Genomic DNA, 27,376 nt, shown 5'->3' with positions numbered 1-27,376 from the left:
ACGGATGGGATGGTTTACAAGGGGTAAAGAGGTTGCATTTACTAAGCTGCTGTGAAAATTGTAGAGGAGAATCAAATGCATTTCCTGGCTTAACTGAACATGGGATACAATTTCTCTAAGTACTATCACCAGTGTTAAAAATATGTGATGGGATATATCAGTAAGAAGCATCTTCAAAGAGGATTAAAGGTTCAGATGGTTTTTTCTTTTGTTTGAGGCAATAATATATTGAATTCTTTTGGACTAATTAAACTTGAAACTGATCCAGCTTGCTGGTTTTTTCTTTTTTTTTTTTTTTTTTCCTTTTTGGGTACAATGCTTCTTACAGTTTATAGCTAATTGGCAGGTGAGCAAGATAAGTAGCACTGAACACCACTTGATGCTGTTACAGCCTAAGGGAGATGGGCAGCCTGTTGTACAGGAAGAGGCTGTTCGACACACACCGAAGATGAACATAATGAATTTTCACCTGAGGAGATAATGCAATGACTTAACCCCCCGCAAGAAATTAGACCTTGGTGTTCCAGGAAATTTCTGATTGAGGAAGTGTTTCAGAGATGACAGCAAAGCTTCTTTGTGGCCACCTAAACACTAAAAAGCCTGTAGGTTGCTTTGCTTCTTGGTTGAAATTACAGAATCAGAGCACTTGACTTGCATTCAGGCTTTGCTAATCCCCGTGGAGCTTTATCCCCTGTTTGTCATTAGCTGGCTGCATTGACAGCCTCTCCTGCCCGCCCTCCCGAACCAAAACAGCAACAAAAACTCCTTTGCATCAAAGAGAATTCTCTTTCAACTTTGATCACATTTCTCTTGCTGCTCAAGCCTGTTGCTAAGAGAAACTGCGGCGGCGAGGAACGGGCGAGTCATTATTATTATTACTCTTGTTACACCCCAGTGAGAACAAGCCTCTCCCAGCACTCAGGGAATTATCCAGCAGTGCAGCCTTTAATTGATAGAGTTACTGACAGCCCTGCTGGGCTGGAGCTGCTGGAGAACCCGGCCACAGCATCAGCAGGAGGGGCAGGAGCTGCTGCCTCTGCCAGCTGAGGGGATGTGCAGGGCTCTGGTGCCAGCACTGGGGGTTTATTCCACCAGAATGAATATTCCACCCCTTCTTATTGCTGGGAACTCAGGACCAGCACAAAAGCCTGTGCTAAGGTGTGACCTGTCTGCACAGAACTGATGTGTGGAAGAGGTTTTACAGTGACTGCTGTGAGCCAGAGAGAAGTTTGATCAGAGGATCCAAGTTTACCCCTGGAAGAATTCTCTACCAAGGTCATTGACATAGAAACCAAGAAAAAAAGGATGAATAAGAGAAACTTGCAACTGCCTATTCCAATAAGCACCTTGTCTCTTGTGACCAATGAGTAAAGAGTAAACTGATGAGTTTTGTAAGAATGTATAAAAAGCATGCATGCTAGAATAAAACCAGGTTTAAAGCCTTCTGAAAATGGAGTGTGTTGCTTTGTATTGCGACTGTCTCAACTATGACACTGATGGGCAAGGCAGGAGCAGAAAATGTCTCACTTGATGGAAAAGTAGGAGCCAGCTCTACTGTCACTTGTCCCACTGACCCTGCCCCACTCCCTGGCTGACACTATTTATGGGTCTGGAACCCTTTATAAAATCTAAAATATGTAATAAAAAGCACTTGTAAATACTCAGCAGAGATGTGGTGCCTTATAAAGGGACAAGGCAGGAGCTGTCACAGCAGCCAGGCATAGGACCAGGCTGGTTTTTGGTTTAGTATGGGATGAGATGATCTGGAACACCTTCAGTGGAGTTCTGCTCAGTGCTTCTGCCCCTTCAGAAATTTTACTTAGTGGCTTGTTGGTTTTCTTAGTTTTTATAGAGATGGAGTAACTGAGAGGTGATGCTGTTTTGAGTTTAATTTTTTTGAGTTGTTGTTGTAATGAGTGAATTATTTATGTAATATAAAAATTTTGATGGTGGGTGTTTTTGTTGGGTTGGAGATAAAGTTTGTGTTATAAAATATTGATAAATAGTAGGTGAAATTTTTTTTGGTGGTAAAATTGATTAGTGATATTTTTGTAATTATTTTTTTATTGGTGGTGAGAATTGAAAGGCAAAATGAGGAGTATTTTTTGAATGTAGTGGAATGTTGAAAAAATATTCTTTTAAGTTGATGATAATAAGGTTAGTTTTTTTGGAATTATTGAAAGAGAAGGAAGTTTAGGTTGTAGGGATTTAAAAACCACAAAATTGTGTGAACTTTCTATCAAGTTTTGAGAATTCTTTACAAATCCATTTCCCACAGATTTTTGTTCTAAAGGAAAAAGAATGATAAGATACTAAAGCAAGAAGCCTTTTTCTTTCATTCCTAAGTATGTGAGGAAAACTGCAGCATATTCCCTATCACCTGCTGGAGGTGTCATGAAAAATATAAATACATCAGCTGCTGAGACTGCAAGGCAAGAGCTGTAATGAATCCACATGCAGTGGTGTTGGGAATATCTGCACTCATTTCAACATATGCTTCCCAAAGAGCCTCAGTATGTCAGAGAGGTGCTTGCTCTGAAGCAGCAGCCCTAAATAAAAATGTTTTAACTTTTCAGGCAGTACAAATAGAGTTATTTATTTTTCAGGAAAAGGAAGAAGGGGAAGGATTATCTCTTTCACCTCCTGGGTAAGAGGGATCCCAAAGGCGGCAGGTGACATGACTAACATGGATCACTGCTTAGTCATTCATGCAGCATGGCTGGAAAATGTCAAGTGCAGGGCAAATACCTGCATATGTCAGACAGAAGGGGTTGCAGTTTGTCTTTAGGGCCTCTGAAGGATCAGAAGGAGAGGGTAAAAGTGAAATAATTTCAACAAATACAGCAGATCTTCAATGTAAAAGGGAAAAAGGGGCGTTGAGGAAATGTCCTCAAATTGCACCAGGGGAGGCTTAGATTAGATATGAGGTAACATTTCTTCACAAAAAGCATTGCAACAGGTTTTTCAGAGCAGTGGAGTCATCATTCCTGGAAGTGTTCAAAAAAGGTGTGGGTATGGCACTTGAGCACAAGGTTTGGTGGTGAACATGGTGGTGCTGCTGATGGGGGACTCGATGGCCTCAGCAGCCCAAACAGTCTGGGATTCTGTGATCCATTCCTGTGGAATTCCAGCCTCAAGTACTCAGGAATTAATATTTGGTGAATTCCAGCCTCAAATATTCAGGGAGATTTTTGCAGATGCCATCCCTGGAGCAATGTCTGCAGTACCTTCCTTGGTTTGGGTTTTTTCTGATCGGTGCTTGAGGGAAATGGCAGGGAGGAGAACCAGCATCCTGCCCCAGGGAACAAAAAACAGGGATTTGGTTTTGGTTTTGTTTTTTTTTTATGCTGTGATTTTTATAAGTTCCTTTCAGGACTGCTGCCTGAGGATTTTCTTTCCTGTCTGGGAGCAGTGATGGGAGCAAGGGAATTGCAGCTGAGTGTTGGGATGGGTTTTGCCATTTGCCAGCCATCAGGCAGAGCCTGAGACATTGAACTCTGTCCCCAGCTACAAAAAGTCTTCTCTTTGCTAAGAAAGAAAAGTGTTGGCAGCTTTCTAGAACTGGAAGGCTTGGAGATCCTTTAAAATGTACTTTATAGAAATTCTGCTTTGGCTTTACAGCACTTCTGGAGTCAATCAAAAAACAGAGCAGGGAAGACAGGGAGTTGGAACCCAGCTATCTTCTAGGAGTTACAGATATTGATTGCAATTGCATTGACTACCAGACCATTTAATCTAATGAAATTGTTCTTGAGTGACTACTGCAATTGAGAAGAAAGTGTAGTCAACTTGGAAGGAAAATTTGAGTGTTAGAAGAGGCAATAGTTAGATTTCAGAGCACATAATGGGTTTGTTAGCAAATGTCAGGCACTGATTGATTTGTGTTTAATTGTATTCCTCTAGAAATTGTATGATTTCACCAGGACTAGTGCAGGAGAAGAATAGAATACTAGTTTACCTACTATTTCTATCACTGAATTCCCATACAATGAATCTATAAAACTATTAGATCCTAAAGTTGAGTCAAAACCAAATTAGTTATTGAGAGGCAAATATAGCTCTCAAAATCTCTTAGATAATTCTGTAACTTGTGGCTTAATATGAAGAAGGAGAGTTAATTATTTATACCATGCATGGGGTTCACTAAATGAGAGCTGCAAGATGAGATGGAGTCATAAATTAATGCTTTGTAAAAATTGTTCTTTACTCAAAGCCAAAATGAAGGGTGTTTGTGGGATGGAGCAGGGACAGGCAGCACTGAAACCCAGCAGGTCAAACTCCTTCTGGAGAGCTTCCCATCACTCAGAGCTACTTATGGAAAGGGCTGTGCTGTGTTCTGGGTTTCCCCATGCCCCTGTCTCACCCTGACTATAACACCATGTCTGGGTTTTGTCTCAATTCCAAAAAAAATTACAGGAGTTTGAGTGTGGCTGCTGAAAGAACTCTGCACATGTGAAGACATTGGTCAGTCATGTCTGGTCCTGACACAAACCCAGAACCCCTTTATTAGTTTTGTGGATTTATCCTTAAATTAACCTTGTCCTTTCTTAACTCATTTTTATCTGCCATTAGACGCCTAAAATAGAGAAAGTGCTTGTTTCCACAAGTTTATATTTAAGTTACCTTTTCAAATTAGATATTTTTGATTAATTATTTCAGCTAGCAAGGGTCTTCAGAGGTAGCTTTAGAGAAGGAACATTTCTAGGACAAATCTGCAGGAGAGAATGTAATGGAATAGATTGAGATGGATCTTAAAATCCATCAGTTCAAACCCCCCTGCTATGGTCAGGAACAGCTTCCACTAGACCAGGTTGCTCATGACTGTTGTCAGAGAGCCCTTGCATGATTTTAAATTTTGATGTAATATTTCACTATTTCCCAATAAAGGACCTGTTTAGAAGAGGCTGTAAGACGATCTGCTGTGGAGCAGAGGGAACTGAGTGTTTCCCTCTGAGCCCTGGGAAACACCTGCAAACTCCTTTCCTATGCTGTCCCACAGCAGCTTCAACTTCTGCCTCTGTTACTTCTCAAATTTATTTCGTCTTCTTCCCTTTTTAAACCCTGAAATTCGGTCCCAGCCATCTTTTGTTACTGCACCCACCAGGTCTTCCTTCGAAGCTCTTGGATTACCCATTGCCTGGGACCTTCAACCACTTCACACTTTTGTCGCAGCTCTTAATTGTAAGTGTTAATTGATGGACTACAGTTCTGCTCTTGTGCCAGACAAAAGAATTCAGGTAACTGCCGGCTCCTCTCACTTTACATGCAAATAGTGCCCGAGCTCTGGGAGACCCAGAGGTGAATTATTGATGGGGAAGGGGCACCTGCCTGCCTTGAGCAGGTCTTGGCATCCCAGCTCAGACAGGAAACACTGGGAAGTAAATCAGGGATGAACAACCCTTTGGAATAAACTGCAAAGAAAAATCCCCTTGGCCAGTGAAAGGTTAAAGAACAGGGATAAGTGAGTCACTCCATCTCCTGCCCTCCCCCCTGTGCCCACACTGCAAGTTTAATAAGCCAAAATCAAAACCATCTAGGCCTGGAGCTTTCTAAGATTTAAGACTTTAAAATGTGAAGCACCTCATTATATGTGGCTATTTTCAATAAAAAGGGGAGATAACTGGTGTCACGTCAATGTCTTATCAGTGATATTTGTTTGACTTCTATTTCAAAAGTGCACTGCTTGCTTTTTCTGGTGCTGGAATCAAACTCTTCTGAATTGTACAGTATGAGGAGAGATATCAGTTTTCACCTAAGAACTTTCAAAAGGACACCAGTCTGTGCCTCACTCTGCAGAAATAAAGAACTATTGTACAGTCGAGCGTATAACACTTGCAACATGGCCAATTGACTTCCTTCCTATTAATCAACTACTCTGTTTACCTTCTTATACAAACCATTTCAAAACCATTAAAACTAAGAGGATTAGCATCACATTTCTGGCAAAAAGCACCTTAATTTCAGCAAATGCTACTTTCACTCTCTGAGGAGATTTTTTTAAAAAAAAACCTTGAAAGAATTGGATTCTTTCTTGTGGCAAATTCACTGAAACAGGAATAAATTATATCTCCCATGTAAAAAAAGGTGGAGGGAGGGGGGTAAAATGAGGGCTAGAGGAGTACAATTCTCTCAATCCAGTGAGAGAGAACTGCAAAAGAATTGAATTACCAAGAATGAAAAAATTTCAAAGCAATCCTGAAACATGAGTTAAGTCCTGACAATTTGGATCAATTGTTCTGTCCTGGCTGTGTACGAGCAGTTCCTACTTTTGTAGCCTTGATTTCGGAAACAGTTGGGAATGGTTCACTTGGTCTGCAAATAATACTGCAGCCAAAAGTTCATGGCCCAAATTCCCATTTTCCTGTGCCCTGGGAATTTGTCTGGCACAGACAAGGAGGTGCCATTTATACCAATTTCATTTTATTTAGCTTCCAGTCTTGGTTGTAAAAGTTTTGCGTGGAATTAGATGGAGGGAAAACATTGTCCCCAGTAAATTCCCATCTCCTGAGCACCACACAGCATCAGTTTCAATGTTTGCAGCCATGCATTTTACTTTGTTAAGTGGGTGATTTAAGAGATGTAACAACCAAACACACACCTGAAAAACAAAATTAATCATAAAAGCACATTAAGTTGATAAATAGAAACCTAACACCTAAAAGGCACAAACACAAGAACACAAGAAAATTATGTATAAGTTAAAATAACTGAAAAATTTACCTCTAAAAGGGAGAAAATTAGCAGAGAATTTAAATATTTCCAGGAACTTGTCATAGAGCATCCCATGGAATGAGAGTACCTGGAGAAGTCTTAATAAATCATATTGAATACCAAAAATTCCAGACAGGGTAAATAATGATGCCAAGGATGCTGCAGAGATCTCCACACAGGACTGGGATATGGGGTGCAGGAATCCCATCAGAAATATCAACATCTGAGATGTTCCAGGATGGCAAAAAGGACAGACAAGGATGGATTCAGGGGTCTAAATTGTTGTGTGCAAAGGTACCACAGTTTAGGCATATTTGATTATTTTTATGTTCCTTCCCTAATAGTTTCTAGCAACAAATTTTCTTTTTATGCACTAAATGTCCAAAGAAACACCTAAAATCCCTCTTACAAATAAAAAAACTGATTTTGAGCCCTTTAGCTAATTCATGTCTCTATTTTCTCAATACTGCTACTAAACTCTACATTTCTTCCATTTGTTCATAGTGTTGAAAAATAACTTTTTTCCCCACTTTCATTCCATGATTTGAGCCTGCTAAGCAGAGCACAGAGTAAGGGGCACTATTTTACTTTCTTCATGGCTTCCCTTAAAAAAATAGATTGGTGAATGAAGGGAAGAAACCACAGAATTTTCTACTATAGAGCCTTGAAGTATTTTTAAAGCAACACATTTTCAGGATAGGAAGTGCATTGAAAACAAAGTTTTTAAATAAGTATTTTCATTTTGGCCTTTTTTTTTTTCCAGCTAGCTCTCCATAAGTCATGCTCAGAAATAAGACAACAATGACTCCAAAGGGAAGTTGCAGCTTGATGCTAGAGGACACCAGTTAAAATTCCTCTGAATTTCAAAGCCTGTCCTTCTGGTTATATCCCAGTGATCCATCCAGTGCAGTTAATATATGGCTGTTGCTCTGAGATTGCTGGTTTGGGATCAGGCTTTTTGAGGCACATAATTTTTCAGGTAGAGCTTGATGATTGTTCTCTGGGGTCTGGTGCTGATGGTCCCTTCTCTCTGACAAGATAAATGGTCCTTTATAACTCTTGTCACATCGTTGAGCTGGCATCAGGAAATTAAGATAAAACTTTTCTGCTGGCATTGCAGTGTTACAGGGCTGCAGGACTAAACTCCTCAGTGCCAGAAAAAGTCTAACCTAGCCAGGGATTTTGTGTTGAGCACAAACCTCACCAAATGAGAACTTGGAGGGATGATGTTGGTGTTTCTGTATCATTAAAAATGAACTGCTCATCTCCTATTGCTTAAAAAAAATCAACCTCATAGGCTTGTTGACAAATAAATATATATATAAAAATATATATATATATATATATATATATAAATTCCAATTTACTCTGAAAAGTTTGAATAAAGCAGAAAAGTTCCATGCTGCAATATCTTCATTAAAAAAAAAAAGTGTTACAAAATAAAATGTCTACCTCTGCTAGAGAAAAAGCTTCTGATAAGACATGGGTTTGGTTCACAGAATCATGGAATGGCTTGGAAGGACCTCTAAAGGTCATCAAGTCCAATCCTGGTTATTATCAGAACGCTTTCCTGAGCAGTGATGCTTGCACAGAGGGCATGGAAATAACATTTTCCCACTGAGCAGGTCTCACCAGGTTGCAACAAACAGCTCTTGAATATTGTTTGCCCATTGCAATGAGAGCTATAGAAATTCTAGAAATACAATTGAAGAAAATAATTGTACACTCATGAGGATTATAAGCAAAAAACAAATATTTCATGCCCTAGTCCATGGCTCCATTCCATCCTGGAGCTTCTTCTGTATAAAAATACTGAGGATTTTACAAGCAACATCTCTCCAAAGACCTACATCTCTTGCCATCTTTTTAGAAACACCAACTTGGAGCAAGAGTTTCTCCTTTCTGCACAATCACAAAGAAAAAAAAGGGAATTTCAGTGTCATCTATACCATAGGCCTTTTCATAGCTGTGTCTGGTTTTGTTCTACAACAAAATATGAGCTCCAGCCACACAAAGCTGGGCTGCATCTGGTGACCATAAGACAGACAATGCTGCCTAAACTGGGGGTTTAGCCCTGATAAAGAGAATTATAGAATGGTCTGGGTCTGAAGAGCCCATAAAGCTCATCCAGGGCCACCCCCTGCCAGGGACATGGACACTTTCCACTGTCCCAGGTTTCTCCAAGCCAGGTGTTTACAGCAAAGCTGCAAGGTGGGTAAGAAGGAGTAAACAAGCCCAGCTTAAACCCGTGGTTTTGTCAGAGCAGTTAAAGGCCATTAAGCTCGGTCTTTTAAGCTGGCTAAGAGAAAGCCAGGGTAGATTCTGTGAGATATACTGTATATTAAAAGGTTCCTGATTTTTTTGAAATGATAACCTGCTGAAGGAAATGATGTCCTCTGCCACAGTACCTGCTTGTCTAATTGCAAACCATGCAACCTTATCCCCCCAGAGATTTACAGATAAAAAACCCCACTGTCATCACCTCCACCCTCCCTGTCTCCTCGCTCTCTGTACAGCAGGTAAGACAAGAAACAGGGGCTGGAGGATTTAAATAGAGGGAGTACATTTGAGAAACAGGACAATTACTGACACCAGCACGCACACGTGTGCAGCAGCAACGTTACAAGTCAGTGACAGCAGCCTTTTCAGCTGAGCACCAGGAAAATAAATAACAAATGTGGCTCTGGAGAAACACAGCAGCCCTGAGTACTTCAATTAAAGTAATCAATGAAAGTGCCCATCTGGGTAAAGATTTGAAAGTGGCTTGTTTAAAAAAAATAGTGATAAGCAATGTCCAGAATTCAATGTTTGCCTGGCAGTTTGGATAAGAGTGTGAGAAGAAGGACCATGCATAACCATGATAAAGGCTATCTTGTTTATACATTTCTTCTGAAACTGCAAGAGGTTATTTTGGTCTCCAAGAAGGCTGAGTCCACCCCTGTCCTGGTGCTGATGCTACTTTTGCAAAGCAGATGTAGGGAGTGAACCTGCTGAGCTGTGAAGCTTTCCTGTGGGGAATGCAAGCCTCAGAAAAGGGTCTGGAAATGATGTCCAAATGATGGAGCTGTGACCCTGTGGGAAGCTGCACTGGAGCAGTCTGTTCCTAGAGGACTGATCCCACAGAAGGGACCCACACTGGAGCAGATCCTGAAAAACCTCCCATGAAAAGATTCACAGTGGAGAAGCCCATGGAGAACCATTTTCCATGGGAGAGACGCCATCCTGCAGCAGAGGAAGAGTGTGAGGAACCCTTCCCTGAGGAGGAAGAAGCAGCAGAGACAAGTGATTAGCCATCCACAGCTTCCACTCCCTGTTCCCTGAGGGTGAGGAGACAGAGAAATCAGGAGTTGAGTCGAGCTCAGGAAGAAAGGAGAGGGTGGGAGAAGGTGTTTTTAGGAGTTGAGTTTATTTCTCATTACCCTACTCTGATCTGATGGGGAATGAATTAAATTAATTTCTCTTTCTTGTGGAGTGTTTTGCCCATGACAAAAATTGGTGAATGATCTTTTCCTGCCTTTATCTCGACCCACAAGCCTCTCATTATGTTTTTTTCCCCAGTCCAGCTGAGGAGAGCAGTGATGGAGCAGCTTTGGTGTCCAGCCAGGCCAGTCCATGCCATGAGCACAGATGGCTCTGCCTCCCATCCATTCCCTGCTACCAGAGGGAGGATGCTGGAGCTGTAATAGGGGGTGAAGATCTTGCAGTCTCCTGAAAGAGTGCATTAATTGAGCAAATTTTTATGGATATGGAAGTCTAAATGACTTTTCTGCCTCTAGGCTTTCTGCACAAGATTGTATATTCAGGTGAATGAAATATATGAGTTGGGCTGGGTGAGCATTTAGCAAAACTAAAACCTTTAGCTAAATTTGCCACCCCTGACCTCTACAGACATTTATTTGGTCTCATTTCAGAAAACCATCACTTTTCAGGGGGACAAGGGAAAAAAGACAGATATTTTTTCTGCTGCTTCTTGGTCTCCTCCCCCTTCCTGCAAAACCCTTCTTCTTGGGTGATGAGCAAGGCAATCGAGGACTTGGAAGGGCTGGGTAAATATATTTTCCTAGGAATCAGCTGTGCAGCAACAAGAACCTGAACTTTCCTCCAAGCACAGACCCATGAGGAAGATAATTCCAGACACAGGCAGAGGGGAAGTGTCTAACAGGGTCATGGATTAGTGGTGGACCTGACAGTGCTGGATTAATGGCTGGACTTGATGATCTTAGAGGTTTTTTCCAACCCTAATTATTTTGGGATTCTGTAATATGTGACCTCACCTCAATTCATCCCTTTTTCCTATCTCTTGTCAGTTGTTTTAAATAAAATGTAGTTTGGGACTGAGGATTTCTGTGACCCTGGGATTGTAACAAGTGTGGTCCTGACCCCAGACATGCAACCAACACACAACTTATGAGCATTTCTTCTTTAGATTTGCCTGGGCAATGAACCCACCTAATTCTGAAAGCTTTATCAGCTCATTTCAGCTTTCTCTGTATCACAAAGAAATCAGTAGCAGCACCCTGTATGTGCTACCTTGACAGGGAAGAAAAAAAAAATAGAGAGAGACATCTGATCTGACCTGTTTTTTGGAGAAAAAGAAAAATACAGACAATTTCTTGTTGCTAAAGAAAGTACAAATCCTGTCCAAGCCCTGACTTCCCAGGCAAAAGGCTTGGAGGGTGAGCTATTAACATTTGCAGATGTGCACCTCCCTCATTATCTTACAGCCAGGCTCTCACAGTCTATTTAGTATCATTGCAGAGTTCACTGAGATGAAAATAATGACAAAAAATACTGTGACAAGATAAAGTACAGTGCTATAAAAATTCTCTACAGTGCTATAAAAATTAGATTCTTAGCAGAAAAGAGAATGAAGAGGTAATTTAGTAAAAGTGATTGATGAACCTCGGAAGGTTCAGAATTTTAGTTCAGTGCAGTTGCTTATTCAAACCTGGGAAATTCAGGAGAATTGTCACCCACTGTGACAGCCAGTCCCCTCTGGTTCTCACCACCTTAAAGCTGACAAAAAGAACACAAGAAACAAGATGGGATTACAGTCTTTAATCTATCTGGATTCCTGGTGGTAGTTAATCAACCCTTATTTGACCAAGGCTGGCTCTCACTTTTCCTGCAGTACATAGATTTCCACCAGGGCAGATGGAACCAGGTGCTGCAATGTGTGGCAGGACCTGCACAGCATCCAAGTGGCCAAAATATCACTTTTTGTCTGTGTCTTATTTTATAAAAAGCTGTAATCATGTCATTTATATGATTAAAAAACCTTTTTTTGACTGGTTAGCAACTTAGTAGTAAAAACCAGAATACTTTGGTAGTGATATGATTGTCTGACATTGGTAGATAAAAGCAATTTCTTTTTATCCTCAAAGTGCTAAGAACTAAATATCTTTATGGCCACTTTATAATGGGGAAAAATTAATCCTAGAGAAATGAAATAGTGAACCATGGCCAACATAAGAATGGATATTACAAACAGGAATAAAACTCAGAACTACCAAAGCCAGGACTTCATTTCCATAAGGGATGCTGTCCCTATTTTATTTCCTGATGGGAAGTGTTTCCCACATGTGACTGTATTTTCCCCAAGCAGTTTATGTCAGCAGAAGGGTTTGGAGTCCAGACCTTGGAGCCACACAGGTACTCACATCAATTGCCTGAACTACTCAAACCAAAAGTTGCACAAATGCTGTGAAATAAAACTACTTCAATTCTTCACTGAGCTTTTGCCTGACTGAGGAGTTTTGTCTCTAAACAACTAAAACCTGACATTTATCTCCACAGGGCCCAACTTCCAGTGGTACTGTTGCACAGAATTTCTTAATACCTTAAATAACATATATATGTCGAACTACATATTTATATGTCTATAATTGTTCTGGTTATGTAGAGACCTAACTTGGGTATTTCTTGTATTCACCTGAAGGTAAAAGGTAGGACTGTTTAGATATTGCAGGTAACAGATGTGAAGCTGCAGAGCTGAACCCAAAACTGGAATACTCTTTGTTGGAACCCTGGCTGCTGAGAATTTCAGACTTTCTGTGCTGGCAGGCACTGACCCCCAAGAGAACACTGCATTGACCTGAGGCTGTGGAGAAGCTTCCAGAATGGAATGGCAGAACTGGGATTGTGGGTGTGGAGTTTGGATAGAAATGTGTAATATCCCATGATGAAAACCTTGGAGTTTAAGGGTTTAGAATACAATAATATTTATAAGGCAATATGGAGGTTTTAGGGCAGAGGCTGGTCCTTCTTCTTCTTCTCCTTCTTCTCCTTCTTCTCCTTCTTCTCCTTCTTCTCCTTCTTCTCCTTCTTCTCCTTCTTCTCCTTCTCCTTCTCCTTCTTCTCCTTCTCCTTCTCTCTCCTTCTCCTTGTCCTTCACCTTCTTCTTTACTTTCTTCTCCTCCTTCTTCACCTTCTTCTCCTTCTTCTTCTTCTTCTCCTTCTCCTCCTTCTTCTTGACCTTCTTCTCCAACTTCTTCTCCATGGATTTGGGGGTATTTTGTAATTGGATAAAAAAGTCTGCATTGCAGGCACGGGTGGTTGGTTATTGGGTTAAAAGTAAAAATAATTCAAGTGTCATTCCTTAATTGGATTGTTTATCCTTAAAAGGCCTTGCAGAGAGAGAGAGACGTCTCCATTTTTAGTTTGTCAGAGTGAAGTAGAACTCAGGGTTTGTGAGACTGTAACACAGACAAGAACTAACAAACATCTGAGTCTGAACAAGAAATACCATCTCATGATTCAATCTGACCTTGGCAGGAAAGAAGCAAATAATCCATTAACTCTTCATGTAGGATGGTTGTGGTTTGCTGTGAGCACCCATGAAAAGCCTTTTTTTCTTTAGCCAAATACTTTGTGCTCTGCTCAGCTGGCTGCCCATGCTAAATAATATCTTCCTGCTTCTCAGAGGATCAGTAAACCATGACTGCAATGAGTTTTATTTGCTGTGGTCTTTAAAATCTAACCCTTGATAGTTCTCATTAACTGCATTTTAGTTAACATGATTGAAGAACCCTTACTCTCTGCTGCATGTGCAGTGAGATTTTCATTTTTTGAAGCAGATTAGGCAAGAACAGGGGGTGTCAGTGGCCTTGCCTCTCTCCATCCTGGGATTTGGCTCAGTAGAGGAGTTATTCAAGCCAGCTCTCCTCACCCCAGCTCCTCACTGCCCCTTGAGAGAATCTTCTCTCCTTTTGTCATTTTCTCCTCACACTTTTCTGATTGGACACATTATTTATGGCCTGTGATCTACTGTATTTTTGAATTGATTTTTTGTTCAGCTATTGTAAAGCATTTTTGTGGACCAGTACCTCAGGGTGATATATTTTTTTTCTTTACAGATCTTCTGACTTACCTTTTCCTCCCTGAGTTTCCTATTCTTGGCCTCTTGTTTTCCTATTTGCTTCATAGTGGAGTGGAACATTCAGCCAATCTCCTCAGGAAATAAAACCTCATTAGAAAATGATAAGAACTAAAGTGCATTCATTTTAATGAGACAATTACATTAATTTGCTTATGGCTAGTAATAAAGAATGAAGAAACCTTTGCATTTTGTGCTCTTTTTTTTTCTCCCTATGGTGCCACTGGCCTGCAATTTCATTCCAAAGCCCCCTGATAAGAGCTCGCAGGATTTCTGGGGACATGCAGCTGGTAAGCACCAGGAGGAAGGTGGAGAAGGATGATTCTCCATCTGCACTTCCACTGTTCTCCCCAGGAAAGAAGTCCCATGGCAAAGAGGTGTGGAAGGGTTGGCTGCTGATATAATGTCCCACAGACTACAAATAATGCAGGAGACAGCAATTTTAGGTTCTATAATGTAAAAATCAGATGGCATAACATGTTTGAGTTTGAGAACTCATTTTTTGTGTTCAGAGCTGCCACTGAGCTATTACCCACAAGCTGGAAAGCATTTATTAAGGGTTTTAGGCAAACAGATAGGGATTTCAGCTGTTGATGGATGAGAAAACAGAATTTATACTTCAGGAAAATCACATTCTGCTTTAAGTAACACCAGCACAGAAGCAACAGGAAGTGAGGATGCTTCTACAGGGCTGTTTTAGCTCCTCCTCACACCTTGCATGCCTCATTGAAAGCATTATTAAAGACAATCAGACTGTACACTTTGCATTCAGACTGTACATTTTGCTCTAGCCAAGAGGCAAAATCGTGGAGATTTGCTGTTAATGCCTTTAATTAATAAGGAATGGTGCTGGTAAGTGGCCCATTCAGCAGGATGAGGATGGGTAACTGCTGTCCCTGCCTCACCACAAGGACTTCTGGAAGGTGCTGGCTGCTCCACTGCTTGTCAGGGAGCACAAATGAAGATGTGGAAAATAAAAGAAAGAAAAGTGCAGACAGCCTTGTAGAAGGATGGAATATTTGAGAAACAGAACTTGCACACATCCTGATGCTCCCCAGAGGGAGAGACCTCCCTGCATGGTTATAGCATGGTTATTTTGGTCTGATCTTTGCTCTGCCTGACTCAGAGCTGCTTGAGGGGACTCTCCACATCCCCACTTGGACCTATGCAGACAAAAATAGAAACAGCAAATTTCTAGGTCACTTCTCTTTGGTGCCTCCAGACTCTTGTGGATCCCTAATTACAGCCACAAACAGACCTGACAGCTCTGTGTCCCACAAGGAGCTGCCCTCTGGGCTGGCCTGGCTGCTGCGATCCTCCTCTTCAGAGGGAAGCCCTGCACCCTCATCCCTGAGGATGGTGGAGCTGATCCTGCAAAGCCTCTGTGCTCTCAGCCATCTGAGGATGCTCTCAGCAGTTAATCTGGACAGACAGGGTGGATTTTATTGCTGTTTTGCTGTTACTGAGGGCGCAGCTCTGCGCAGGCCTCTGAGCTGCGTATCCACTGCTCGGGTTTGGCCTGGGCGCACAGCAGGCACTGAGAACAGAGGCCACACTCTTTATCCCAGGATTTTTATCATTTTATCAGCTCCTATTTATTTTCAAGCATCTGTTCAACCTTTCATGCGAGATGAAAACAATAGCTTCAGCTGCTTTCTACCTGAGCACTGGAGGAGCTCAGGCTGATACTCACATCAAAGCGCTCGGCATATTTATCATTCCTGGTTCCGTAATAAGCAGCGGCGTCTGACAGATGCACAAAAGCACCACAGTTTCCACTTGGACCCTACAATGGCAGCAATGACTTCAAACTAGGATTAAAGGCTCGCTCAGGAAATGCTGAGCATTTTCCTTGCTGAATAATTACCATCTCCTCACAACTCGCTGGCAGTGCCACGCTGCACCCGGAGCTCGGGAGCGCCGGCGATGCTTTGGGAGCTGCTGCACAGCTCAGGTTGGCTTTACTGGGAACAGGAATGCACCTATAATTCTTCTCCAGCACTTCATCAAGTGACACATAACCCGTTTGGTTTAGAATTTTTCAGATGTGATAAAGATGTTTTACCTTGCGGGCCTGCCCCAGTCTTATTCTAAGGAATAAGTCACTTTTTTCATTTACCAGAAAGCAAATCTTGCTCTGCAGTTAAAGCTTATGTTTAAGAGAAAAAAACATACCATAAATAAAGCAAGAAAAAGAATCTGAATTCATCTATGGGGGTGCAATTCATCAGTAGTTTGTCTCAGGAATAACTTGTATCAGTGACAGCCCCAAAAGAAAGGAAGTGAGAATATGGAACAACTTGACATTATTTAATACATGGAAAAAGCTGTTAGAAGAAAATTATTCAGCTTGCTGAGAGAGACACCTAATCACCCTTACAAATGTGTCAGATGCTATTATTTTTTTCTTACCGTTTTTGAACCATCACATAAATTTTTTATTGAAAGCACTGCCTTATGCTATGTGAGAAATCAAGAGCATTGGCCATAAAACTCCAAACACAGCCAGGAACAAGAAAATTCAATGCTTACTGAGAAATTGCAATTCTACTATGGAAGATTTGCATGTAGGCAAAGACATTACATGTTTTACTCAAAGTAACAGAGTATAGGCACATACTGATTTTAAAAGACAATTTAAACCACTTTAATTAGCATTAACTAAGTTTTTTTGTGGTTTTAGTAAGCAATAAGCTCATTTTGGGTTATCAGATTTAGGGAGAGCTGCCTCATAAAGAAACTGGTTTGCTTAAAATCCATTTTTGATGTGATTATGGGAATTGGCTGGAATAAAATACTTGGCAAAATTTAAAACATCTTTAACAGTGAGTAGTAATCTCTCCACCAGTATGGAGTAGATGCTTGCTTTGGATTGTAGTTTGGAAGCATCTACAAATCAGTAAAATGATAGAATAGAGTCTCTAAATTGATCCTTTTAAGCCATAATTTCCATCATGGGCTCATGCCTGGCAAAATTTCTCTCAAACAATAGCATATCGGTATTAGCATGCTCAATTATAGATCTTCCTACAACACCACAGCTCCTATGAGTCCCCAGGGGCTAAAATGGTTCTTTTCCAGAAAACTGTATATTTTTATGTTTAAATAATCCATAAAGACTGTCCCTGTTGAGAAGTTCAGAAAGACTGTTCCAAATGCTTCATTGCAGGGCCTGGGGCTGTAGGATAGAATGCAAATCCTGGCAGCAGGTCCCTGTTTCAGCTCTGGTGACTTTTTTTGGGTTTCCCTTTGACTGTCAGGATGTGGGTATGATTTTAAAACATTTTAAAACAGAGCCTTGAGTCCCTTAGAGCAGCTTTAGCAAAGGACTTGAACTTCCTCAAGGAGCCATGGTCAGGGAGATCCAAGGGTGCAGCGTGCTGGGGGCAGAGCTGGGACAAATTGTGTCTCCAGCCCACATTTCAGTGATGATTTGGTGAGTTATTGCTGATGCTCTGCCCAGTGAAAAATGGGATATTGATAAAAACAGTGCCCTGGTTTGGGGCAGGAATGTGACACATGGACAGCACCTGCACATGGACATGAGTTCCCCATGGGAGCATTCCTGTGTTTGTGCTTGAAATTAAAGCACATGGATGCCATGATCATAGTATTACTGGGTGGTTTGGGATGGAAGGGACCTTAAATTCATCTCATTCCACCTTTGCCATGGCAGGGACACCTTCCACTGTCCCAGGGTGCTCCAAGCCCCATCCAGCCTGGCCTTGGGCACTGCCAGGGATCCAGGGGCAGCCACAGCTGCTCTGGGCACCCTGTGCCAGGGCCTCCCACCCTCACAGGGAACAATTCCTTCCTGATATCCCATCCAACTGTCTTATCTAACTGTCTAATCTATCTCAATCCAATTCCCTGTCAGTGGAAGCCATTCCCTGTGTCCTGTCCCTCTATCCCTTGTCCCAGCTCTCCTGGAGACCCTTTAGGCACTGGAAGGGGCTTTGAGGTCTCTGCAGAGCCTTCTCTTCTCCAGGTGAACACCCCCAGCTCTCCCAGCATGTCCCAGAGCAGAGGGGCTCCAGCCCTGGGAGCATCCTCATGGACTCCTCTGGACCACTCCAACAGGTCCACATCCTTCTGATGCTGGGAGCCAAGAGATGGACACAGCACAGCAGAAGGGGAGGATCCCCTCCCTTGTCCTGCTGCTCCCACTGCTCCTGATACAGCCCAGGACATGGTACAAAATTAAATTAAACACATACATTATAAAACTTCAGAGGAGCAACCTGTGCCCACGTGCTTAAAACTCAGCACACACTGAAATTTTTGCTGGCTTGGGTCCTCCTGCTTTGCTCAAGGTTAAAGAACAATTGGACCCCAGGATTCCACAGGACACCAGCAGCGGTCCCCAATCCCATGGCCACCCTTTGCCTCCAACATGAGGCAGCTGGAAGCAGAGTAATCTGCTGCATTTGGTAAATATTTTCTCAGATTTGGGGTTTTTCTGATAGGCTTAAACAGCAACAGAAGAATTCATCCTCAGAGATGCTGCTTGTTTTCTTTTCTATGAGTTCTTCCTAAGCTGCTTAAATTTGCAATTCTGATCAATTCTCTATCATGCTTCCAAATTCCAACTTGATATTAAATTATTAAGGAGGTGTTTTTGAAATATCTTATCTTGACATGTATCTCCTGAGCCAAATGACCTCAGGCACTGTTCCTAATTAATTTCTTAAAGGAAAAAAAAAAGGCAAAAAGAAAAGCTGGCAAGAGGTACAGGCAATGACCCTTCCCAAAGTCCTCCAGACTGTGCTGGGCTGCTCCCTGCTTGAGGCTGGAGGAGAGGGAGGACAGAACTGACATTTCCCCATGGTTTCATCTCCTCCTGCCACCACTCACTGTGCCAGTGGCAGAGCAGGGACACTTCACCCATCTGATGCCAGGAGCAAAGGCAACACTCCCAAACACCCAGAGGGGCAATAACCAAACATGAACTTAAAAGCTCCTTTTTTAACATTAAAAGCCACTGAAACAAAGAGTCTTCTTTTTTTATTTTAAACAATATATTCTGAGAGAATGAGAGATTAAGTTTGAGGAGTCACTTCCAATCAGAAAGCCACCATTTAATTACAACACACAGGAAATTACAGAGTGAATGGCCGGGACAGTGATAAGAGACTGACACCGGAGGATGACAGGTACTGAAATCCGACCACTTCATCACAAAGCTACTTATCACAAGAGCCTGTCTGGAAGGCTGACAATCTGATTGTACTGTCAACTCAATTCATAATTAATATATTTATCAAATTAATTACTGAAAAAATCTCACTGGTGCTCGCCATAAAACAGTGGCTAAATTCATTGCCTGTTGGCTTCGTTTACTGCTAATAACTGTGCTGTCAGTTTAATGAGGGCAGTGAGTGGGCCCTGTTTTAGCTGCATGACAGACAAATTGCCCTCTTATATAGAATGATACAGAGAATTTAAGAGAAGAAAAGAAATATGTCATTGTTTGGTGACAGCCACAATCGGAGCCTTGTCTCGGAAACTTAGCATCAGCTCAAACGTACATGAAAGGGAGGTTGGGAATTCCTTTGTCAGCTAAATAAATACTTTATGAAATCCTGACTGATCCCTTCATCTGAAATGACCTCACGGCACCGCGTGGAGCTCTCAATAATTCCCTGTTGATTCCAAAGACCCGACAGGAGTTTGTTGTTGGACAGGAGGCAGGAATTCTGCCGCACGCCCGAGCCGTGCGAGCGCTGCGCTGGCTCCCGGCTGCCGGGACAAGCAGGAGACCCCAGGAGAGGCAGGGATGGAGCTGGGGTCTTGTACAGACACGGAAGGGGCACGACCCAACACTCATGGACAGCACAGCGCCATAAACAGGGCAGAGAACCTATTGTGCTTGATTAACTGCACGTAAACTAATTGAGGCAGCCTGTTGGAACCCAGGACATCCCTCTGGCTGCCCTGGAGGGCTGGAGCCCCTGCCAGGGGGCTCAGAGACCTTGGCACAAAGCCAAAGACACCTGTGCCTTTGATTTTAACCCATGGAGAAAATTACCAACTTTGCGTGAAGATTTACAAGCCACAAGAGTTTAAGTAGAATGACAGTTAGTTTGTCACAGGGTGAAAAAGTAAAATTTTGGGGTTTTTAGAATGGGGGTTCAGGAGGCAAGATGGAGGGATTTGGGCATGCCTTGTCCTTCTTCTTTCTTCTTCTTAGCCTCCATCTTCTGCTGTGATGCTGGGATTTTTGGATTGGTTCAGAGTAGAGACAAACTGTCTAACATATGTGATAGGTATTGGAAAATAATTGTAAATAAAGTACACATAGTTCTTAGCATAAAAAATACCACCGCCCCAAGGTGGTCAGTGTGCCATGGACCGACTTGCTAGACAGACCTCAGCAGGTCAGAAAAAGAATGTTCTAGATAACAGAGAATAAACAACCTTGAGAACCAGAGCAGAGGAATCCTGGCTGCTTCTTCAATCTTGGGGCTGGGAAAAAGAGACTTTCCAACACCTCGGGGTCATCTCGACACCAGAGACTCCGAGAGTAGCCAGCTCCAGTGAACAGCTGAGCTGCTCCATCCCACTGCCAAACAGGACTTTGATGACAACAGAGCGGTCCGTGCCTCCTAAAAGATGCTGCTTCCTTGGCTAAGAAGTGTTGGGGCTCAGCAGAGAAATTTCCAGTTGTTAAATCAGGATTTAGCACTGGTTATAATGGGATTTCACGCACATCATTGCAATTTGTTCAGCTTAGCTGTGCTGCAGTGTAGCAGGGCAAATCCACCAAGAAATGAATATTTAATCACAAAAAGTCAGAAGAAAGTTGGGGACATTTTTCTCTAATGGCTACTAAATCATACTGTCAGTTCTGCAAGGTCAGAAAACATGGCTTAATCTGGGATGATCCTCTCTAAGGGGTGAAAAAAGTATCACCATAGAATGTGTACATTGACTCCCTACATCAAAACCCTGTGCCCTGAAAAGCATTTTGTTGACCCAGCAGCTTGATAAAAGTTGGGTTTGTGTTTTTTTATTACAGCATATAAGCAGTATTAAACTAAAGACCAGATAATTTGGACAGTGTTTAACTGGGTTTTAAAGGCCTAGTGTTTCTTGTTTAATGGATAAAATGTGGATAAATGGGAGCTCAGTGTGATTCTACTGCACAGAGGTTAAGTTATAAAGTTAATGCTGTGAAAAATTTCTGTAGCAAGAATTCACATTAAAATCTATTACGTGTTATGAAGAATATAAACAGCAGTGATCATTTGGGGAAAATGTTTGAGGATGGTGAAAAATCCTTGCAGGTTACTCATTATGTGGGGTATTTTCAAGTCTGTTCATTTGCTGCTCCCTAAATCTAAAGAGAAGAAGTCTGAGGTGATGGAAAGGTTATTTTACAAGGGAGGAGGGGGGCATTTCAGATTATTTCCTAACAGTGCCCTAATTCTGTGTGATTGGCTCAAACATAGCAATAAAACAGTGAAAACACTTGGCAACGAGAGCTGAAAAAATAAATATTCAGCATTGCAAGCATGCTCGCTTTGTATGTGTGCACGAAGAGATATGTATATAAACATCTCTTGTCCTTCTGTTATTTTCATGAGTCATCTGCCCATTCTGCAGCACTCTCCTTGCTGTTGTCACCAGCATTTTGTATTTTCTCCCTGGTTCCTGCCCGCCTTTGACTCCAGAGATTCCAAGGAGGACCCTGCTCTGAGCACGCACTTGGTTTGAGCCACACTGTGACAAACATTACAATACAAAACTGCTCTTTTTCTTTCATCTGGGCCATACCTAGATCCCAGACTGAGATTACCCCTGCTGGCTGCTGGCTGCCCCCCTCCCACTGCTCTGGCTTTTAACCCCAGCTCTCCATGCCCAGTGTCTCTTCCCCCTGCCCCGCACATCTCCTTGCTCCTCAATGCTCTCCCTTGTGCAGAGCAGCAGGGCACAAACACAGCCTGGAATGACACAGATATTCTCTGCTCTGCTCAGCAGAAGGAGGATTCCATGCCCCAACTCCAGGAGATGATGACACTGATGGCTGGGAGTGTGGGGAGCTGCAGCTCCAGAGACACAACCTCTGTCCCTGGCCACCTCTGTCACCTCCAGGACGAGCCCACAAAATGAAAATCCCCCTCTTTCCCAGCCTGATGCTCTGTGTCTTGCTTGGATTAATGTTTGTAAACCTGTAGGCAGCACTGCCTGATCTTCAGGAATGGGTGCTTTTCATTTCATTGGGGTAACTGCCCACCCTCAGAATTAATAAAGATAAAAGTGCAATTGTATCAGCACTGGGCAACGCTTGAAAAATAAAAGGAAAGGCTCAGTTTGCAGCATTCATCCCTGAGGGATAAGAGTCTGTCTGCAGCGAGTGAACTCGGCTAGGAAGGCTGTCCACAAGTAATAAAAATGATCAACTCCTTAGAGTTATCTTATCCAGTCATCTCCTGTGAAACATTTGGATCAGATATCCCTTACCTGAGTTATTTTATTTGGCATATAGCACTTTAGGCAAGATTTTCAGGAGGCAAATAGGAAATGAGAGTTGGAAAACATTAATTAAATGTGAATACAACAGCTTAATGGGTTTTATCTTCAGATGAACTGGAGATGACTCTTTGCCATTCACTTCTTAAAACTGCAAGCAGAGATAAAGGAAATGTAGCAAGAAAAGGCAACCAGGGAAAAGATGAAAGATTTGGTAGATTGACAAGACCAAAGTAATTTGATTTGTATTCAGCTTGGACCATTTCACAAATTTCACATATTGCTGCTGCATATCAAAGGCAAGTAAAAGGATACTTGGTTCTTGCAACAGGCACTTTTAAAATTAAAATTGTTCTGTTTAAATGCTCTTTTAGAAATAGTTTTTACAGTTATTTGTATGGAGTCCTCTCTTCCTACACAAGGTTTCTTCACATCCCGTTGAAATAACCGTATTTGGATTTTACTAATTCTAGTTTGGAGTAGTTTATTCTGAAATTTTCCAGATATAGCCAGAAGGCAAAGAGACTTTTTCTGATAAGTTCTATTTGGCTGAAAATATAGGTCACTTATTTTTTAGTACCAGATCATTCAAAATATATTGCTTTTAAAATGAACTTTCATTTTTTCTCTCTCTCTTGTAGTTCAAGCTGTTCCTGCCACTCCCAACCAGCTTTTCTAGACCTCAGTGTCCCAGGGAAAATCTTTTACTTACCAATACTTGCAAAAAAATTTTCCACTTTATACAAGCAAATGGTCAAGCAAGTACTGATTTTAAGCCACAATATGTTTTTAAAATGGCAACTAAAAAACTTTGTCTGGGTCTATGTGTGTGTACAAATGCTCAATGTTTTTGTGTGGATTTAACTATCTTCCTTTCTTTTTCTTTTCCTTGTTTTCATGGAACAACTTATAGCTATTTCTGCCTGAGAATTACACCTGCAGATCATCTGAGACCCAGTGATATCCTACCTTTTTAGCTTTTTGCTCCCCAAACTGGACAAGGCTCAGAAATCCCATGGATTTCTTTGTTTTCTTTTGGTTGCTTTTTATTTTTCACATTATCTGCACAAGAGGAGAACACAAATAAATGGAAAGGAATATCAGAGCATGTTTACAGATTACTTGAAATATTCCTGGAGTGGCAACAGTTGTTGTCAGTGGTTTTGCATTACTAACAAAAAAAAACCAAAACAAAACAAAAAAAAAAAAAAAAAAAAAAAAAGGAAAGAAATTAATTTCAGCCATTTCCATGTTTAAGCTGCCACTTTTATCCAGTGAATTAGCATCATTGGCACAAGCTGTGCTCCCAGTGACATCCCAGGCCAGGATCACAGCACATCTCCCCCTCCCCCTGCCATCCCAGCTGACACAGGGACATGCAGTTGGGGACACTTATCTATAGATGGCAATCTTCTTCTGGGCACAGAGCTGAGGTGAAACCGGCTCTTCTTCCAGAACAAAAATAAAGCACATCCCTATGCACTTCTTTACAAGTACTGAAAAGAAGGTTTTTATCATACTGGGTGGTTTGGAAGAGGATTCAGGCTGGATTTTGGTTCAGAGGGGCTGTTTTATCAGTAACTAATCTTATATAACAACAGGAAATTGTTAATGTCTGCTAAACTGCTCTATAGCATCTTGTGAAAAGCTGGACTGGATTGGGCAAGGCACTGTTGTTTCCACAGTGTGCATTACAGCAGAGTGTTGGGCCTCACACTCGACACATTTTTAAAATATTGCAGCATTTTTCCTATTTTCTTATTGGTTTTACTAGACAAAAAAAAAAAAAGTGATATCATTTCTCTGGGAAGGTGTGTGAAGAGTTAAAGGCATTCATTCTGATCCACTCTGGTTAAAGCTCTGACACAGGATGAAGGGAAGGACACAGAACTTGCCCTTCCCTAAAAGAGGAAAGGTTTTTCATGGGATGGGTGCTGAGCATCTCTTACCTTTCCCAGAGACTTGAGAAAAGTCTCTGAACACAGGAACCGGTCTCTAATAAGAGAATTAAATGTCTGCTAATAATGAGAGTGGAAATCCCAAGCATCCTTCCACAGGTGGCTCTCAGCTACCTGAGAGGACGCAGAGCCAGCCACTCCAGGTATCCAAAGGCTGGGTTTTCGTACTGAAATTAATTTTATTTCAAAGAGCATGGTGCTAATGTGCTTAATAGACATGTCATATACACCTGAAAGAGAATTTGATGTGTGTTTGAGATTGTTATGGCTTTCATTTAGCTCTGGACTAATCCTGCTGGATATGAAATAACCAGCATGGACAGAAGCACGAAGTTATTGCTGGAAGTGCTGATCCATGAACCCCCTTGAGCTGGTGAGGTGGGGATACAAAACACTGGTACATCAAATTACCCAAAAACTGGGTAATTAATGCACAAAGTATCATTGCATGTATAAAGTCCTCACACAACTGAAAGAGGTTAAAGCTGACAGTGGCAATATTCTCAAAGAATGGCAACAAAAAAGCACCTTTGGAATGACCCTGCAGAGGATTTTAGACTCATTTAACAGAAACTGAGGAGCTGCTGTGCTGCCTGTTTTGAAACAAGCCCCAGAGTAGCCCATTTATTTAGAATTCACGAGCTAACACTTTCAGAGCCCACTTCTGATAACTTGCAAAATCTAAAACTCCTCATTAAATGCCAGATAAATTGACTGGCCTGAGGGCAGGATGGGTGAATGGGATATGTGAGCATGAGTCCAGTTTCCTGTAATTAATGAGATCTGAATAAGCAGAACCAATCCAGCCTGAGCGAGAAGAAAATTACTGCACCTAGCAAAGTTCAAATAAGAAATATGTGAGCTTTGAAGTAGCTGAACACAAATCAAGATGTTGAGTTTTTATAAAAACCTTTATGAGCTCCAAAATCTGATGTAAAATGTGTCTTTTTTTTTTTTTTTTTTCCCCTGTAGGCTGGCAATTTAATATTAAGAGGGCTCTTTTAGGGGCCTGGATTCAGAAGGGTTTTTGAAATGCTACCTTTTAGTTACATAAATACCTTCATCACTGTTTAGCAGATATTTAAGCACAAACTCTTGTCCCACTCTTTTCAGTCAGATGAAAGAATGCATTTCAGTTTAACTCTAAGGTAAAACATTTATTTATTTATTTATTTTTCAAAATAATATTTTTGAGAATTTGGGTGTCTTAAATCATTGTGTTTTTGTACCTTCATTAAAATTTTCAGAAATGTTGTACACCGGAGTCAGGAAGTTCTTACAAAGTTCACTGTGATGTCCAAAATGCCAGGAAATTCCTCTGCTATACTCCAACCCAAATTATTCTGTGATTCTGCCATCCCCTGGCATGGCCCTCATGGGTCTGAAGATCTGAGCCAAACTCCAGGTCCAGGCAGAGGAGTAGAATAGGTCTGAAGTCAAAAACTGAGCTCATCCATGAGCTTTCTGTTTGCTTTCCCGATGTATTTTCCAGAATTAGCTATAATCTCTATCCCTTTAATAAAATTTATTCAAATTTGAATTTGCTGGAAAGAGCACATAGGGTTCATGCTCTGAAAAAAGGAAGATTTGTGGCATTATGTCATAAAATATCAAAAATAAGGAGGTGTTTCTTGCAACAGTTTTTTAAAATTATTCACTTTTTACAGTCACTTTAAGAACAGCAAATGGATCTGAACTTTAGACAGGAACTATTCATAACCTTGCCTTATTTTCTTCATCTTTAAAGTAACAATTGTGGCAAATATCTGTTTCCACAGCAGGGAAAGGGAGATTTTTTAAAATATCAAGTCAGGAAAACTATTCAAAATATTGCATTACTTACACAGTTGTATGAAACATGACCATTTCAGGTTAAAATGCCTGGTGCTTATATTTTCTGTATATTGGTCAAGTTATTTCACTTCTTGCAGCACCTTAGGTATCTTCTTATACTTAAGCACTGACATAAAGTATAAATATAGCTCAGAAAAAGTTATGGAGTGGAATAGAGGATTCAAAAGAGTTTTTCTTTTAAAAGCAGCAATGAAATTCACGCATTGGAGGAGAGCAGAAATATGTCTGAGGCTTCTCTTGGGGGAAAACCCACAAGTAACTTCAATACAACTTTAAAGAAATCACATTTTCTCTGAAAAGCACTTTCTCAAGAGACTATGGTCAACTTCAAGGGTGCCTTTATCAGACATTCCAGGGGGAAAAAACAGGAAGAAGAGCTGCCTGCCCGAGGTAACACAATAGGAGTCTGCAGCAGTCACAGGAGTATCAGTTACCATAAACCAAGCTGTGCAACAAGGAGATTAAGATGTGGATTACCCACCACTTACTATGTGTCATAAAGGAAAGAATAGTTTCAGATGCCAGCTTGACTTAATCTGGTACCTTGAAAGGATTAATGGGCACTTTTTTCTACCTAGGCATTTTTAAAGGGTTTGTCATAATAAAGATTGAGAGGAGCAACAAGTAATGACAGAAGCTTCAGCATGAGCTATTAAAGGATTTGATAACAAATTATCCATTTCTGAGTCCAACCAAATCACCATTAGCTGTATGCCTTGCTTCATTAAGGCAGCATTGTATTCCAATGAAATTTGCTCCAACAGCGGTGGGGGCTCTTCAATCAGGCTCTGTAAACATTAAATCAGCTCAAAATGGGCATTGATTTGGAGGGCAAATCTAAGAGAGATTTGTTTCTTTAACAGGGTCCTTAACAGATGCCATCACCCCTTTTTTGGCATCCCTCTATTTTCTTCCAAAATTTCCCTACAACAAAATCTTGCTGCAGGTGCAAGGAGCAGCTAAACGTGCCAAAATTATCTCCTGCTTTCCTTGCTGTGCAGTTTTC

Source organism: Fringilla coelebs, assembly GCF_963513975.1.
Source record: "Fringilla coelebs genome assembly, chromosome: 8".
In the NCBI taxonomy this organism is placed as follows: Eukaryota; Metazoa; Chordata; class Aves; order Passeriformes; family Fringillidae; genus Fringilla; species Fringilla coelebs.
This window is presented reverse-complemented; position numbering follows the sequence as displayed.